General features: G+C 39.1%; 1 long non-coding RNA gene across 1 annotated transcript; it reads right to left on the reverse strand.

The window, feature by feature from the left end:
• Nucleotides 1–2,120: 2,120 nt before the first annotated feature.
• LOC106940139 (uncharacterized) lies at nt 2,121–2,657 on the reverse strand. Its single transcript, XR_001423014.1, has 2 exons — nt 2,565–2,657; nt 2,121–2,426 (listed from the first exon to the last, which is right to left on the reverse strand). It is a non-coding gene; the product is annotated as an uncharacterized LOC106940139 (long non-coding RNA).
• Nucleotides 2,658–2,901: the final 244 nt, after the last annotated feature.

Raw genomic sequence — 2,901 nt, forward strand, 5'->3', positions numbered from 1 at the left:
AAGACCTTTATCGGAAATAAAGGCCCCTCTTAGAGGAGGCAGAGCGACCACAAAGCTGATTTGTTGGATTCTGTGAAGACGTTTGCAGTCTAAAGAGGAAATCCCACCCAGTTCAAGAAGAATGGGTCTAAGTGGTTCCAGCACAAAATCTCCTCCTCAGGGTGAATTGTTTGCAATAAAATGCTGAACATAAATATTTTGTTGATAAATTACAGGCCTTAATATGTTTCATTTTTCTTTTGTGTGTTTGAATAAATAAAAAAATATTTCTTAAAAGGATCAATCAATTAATGAATTTTATTTATAAGGGACCCTTTCATACTAAAAGCAGCTCTAAGAGCTGTTCCAACAATGAGCCCTCAGGTTTCTCTGACAAACTTTTCCAAAAACAGGAGCCATAATACTGGATGGATAATAAATGACTAAAACTATATGATCACGTAAAAGGTTAAAATAAGATTCATAAGTATAAATGTATATGTATGGAAAACAACAAAGAAAATGACAAAAACCCTAATCAATTTCTATTTCCTTTTTCTCTTTCCCTCTGTCTGAGCTTCGCGCGGTGCATCTGACCTCTGACCTCAACTCCTCTAACCTGTCCTCCCATGGACCAAATGATGTTCCTCCTACAAAACCAACCGAGGAAAGTGATCTAGAAGATCTGGAGGCTCAAGAAGACAAAAAATACCTCCATCACCTCCAGGGGACAACTGTCAGTCTCCTGTTGGGCATTTGGACTGAAAACTGTGAGACTGAGCTTTAACAACCTCGGCTGGTCTGCTGTCCAGTATCAATGTAGTGGAAGAAAAGCTAAACATGCTTCGGAGCTGTGAGCGAAGACGACTCTGAACTGTTGACGCTTGTTTCATCTGTGGACAACATGGACATTTCCTGAGGGACGATCTGGACAACCCAAAGATCCAACGCCAGAACCAGTTGGACCCCCAGGAAGCCGGAGGAGAGAGACGGGGGAGGATTTGGCTGCAGCAACGCCGAGACCGAGTGGGGGAGAGGGGCGTAAAGGAAGGAACAACCTGAATCCACATCAACCACTGTGAAGGACCACCTGTCTGTAATGTCCATCTAGATCACGACTTTAAATCTGAAACAGCAACAGAATGAGCAGCAAAACTTTACTCTACCAAGTATCAAGAACTTCAACTTTTGACACCAAAGAGGACAATGTCCAGAGCAACAGCGAGTTTAGATGTTTCTGAAAGGCTCTCCACTCAAAGAACTATTGCTGGTCCACTGGCGAGTGACCGAAGCGGAGAGTGAAGATTTAGACTTTTCTGACAGGAGGGAACAAATCCTCCTGAGCAGACAGACGATCCGTGTTCCTGCTTCTACGCTTTACCTACTTTCCAGATGGAAAATCTGCACTTTCTTGTTGGGTTTTTTATGGACACTTATCTATACCTTCACTGCACTAATGTAAATTTTTTTTTTTTTGTGGGGTTTCCTAGAAAACACATGAAATTGGGTAGCTTAATTATGATCATTCTTAGTTGTTTGATTCCTAAGGATGTTTAAGAGTTTAGACATTCATTCTTCTAGACATAAGAGAAGTCAATTTAAAATTAACTTCAATGTGTGTAAAATTAAAAGTGATAAGTTTAAAACTTTAGACTTAGTTAATTATGCATCAGGAATGCACAAATTTATGTTCTGTTACCACATTAAAATAAGACTTTAAGATTTAGATTAAACAAATGAACTAAATGACTTAATATGTGATTTTAGGCTGTAACACCAAAATTAAACTGAGCTTAGATCAGTTTTCCTACCAAATAGAAGTGAAACAGTAAAGGGATGAATGTCTGAATGCCGGTGGGTTTTTCGTATCCTGCGTATATGTTTTTGTTTCATCATACAGAATAATGTTTCAATGATTGAATGAATATGTAATGTCTTAAAATGTATGGGATTATTTTTCACTTCTCACCATAAAAAATGTAGAAATGTCCTTTTATATAAGACTCATGTGTTGTCTCTGCCTGGCAGAGCTTTCCATCCAGAATTGCTTCATTATTGATTGTCCTCTGAGTTGTGCACAATTAATAAATAAACCTGATTGAGTGATTTTACCTGAACAGTGCTTGGTAATAGTTTTTTCCACAGCAATGGACAAAAACATTAAAGGTTCTCAAGTAAAAGGCGTGGCAGTTTTAGCTAATGTTGGACCCATGAGCCCATGCTAACATTAGCATATTAGCCTGCAAAGACTTTTATGTGTTATCTTTTGAAAGAAAAATCAACCTGTAACCATATAAGCGAGTAGTAATGGCATACATGACACATGAGAATATACTGAAGATGAATAACTCACCTTTAAAGAAGCTCTGCTTCTTCCAATGTGCAAGTCCACAAACGTTCTGGAAGCTTCCCGCACTTTCCTGCGCATCGCTGAGCTGAAGCATTCACTCCAGTAACAAAAGTAGTCACATTCAGTTTACTCAAAATAACATAGTCTTGTACTTTTCTCGGGCCAAACATGTACATTACTCACATTACTTGAGTTCAATAAACAATTTAGTGAGACTTAAGTAAAGCATACAAACCTAATTTAAGTAAGAATAGGTATTGCCTTTTAGAGTGTTCTAGGCACAGCCAAGATACTGTGCAGAACCCTCAAGCTCCCAGGCCACTGGTAGAGGACCCGAGCTCAGAGGATGAGAGAGAGAGAGAGAGACATAGAGACAGAGAGAGAGAAGACCACGCGCAGAAGGGTGAGAAGGGAAATGTACGTTGCTGTACAGCTAAGCTAGGTTTCTATGTTGAAGAACGTAAGCTCAGTACAACATAGCAGCCATAGTGTGACGCACGTCGGATTTATGAATGTCGTTTGTTTGTATTTTTAGAAAAAGGGATAGTAAAGAAAATTTACAACCACTGCAT

Source organism: Poecilia latipinna, unplaced genomic scaffold (genome assembly GCF_001443285.1).
Source record: "Poecilia latipinna isolate Pla-1442-1.1 unplaced genomic scaffold, P_latipinna-1.0 Scaffold3104, whole genome shotgun sequence".
In the NCBI taxonomy this organism is placed as follows: domain Eukaryota; kingdom Metazoa; phylum Chordata; class Actinopteri; order Cyprinodontiformes; family Poeciliidae; genus Poecilia; species Poecilia latipinna.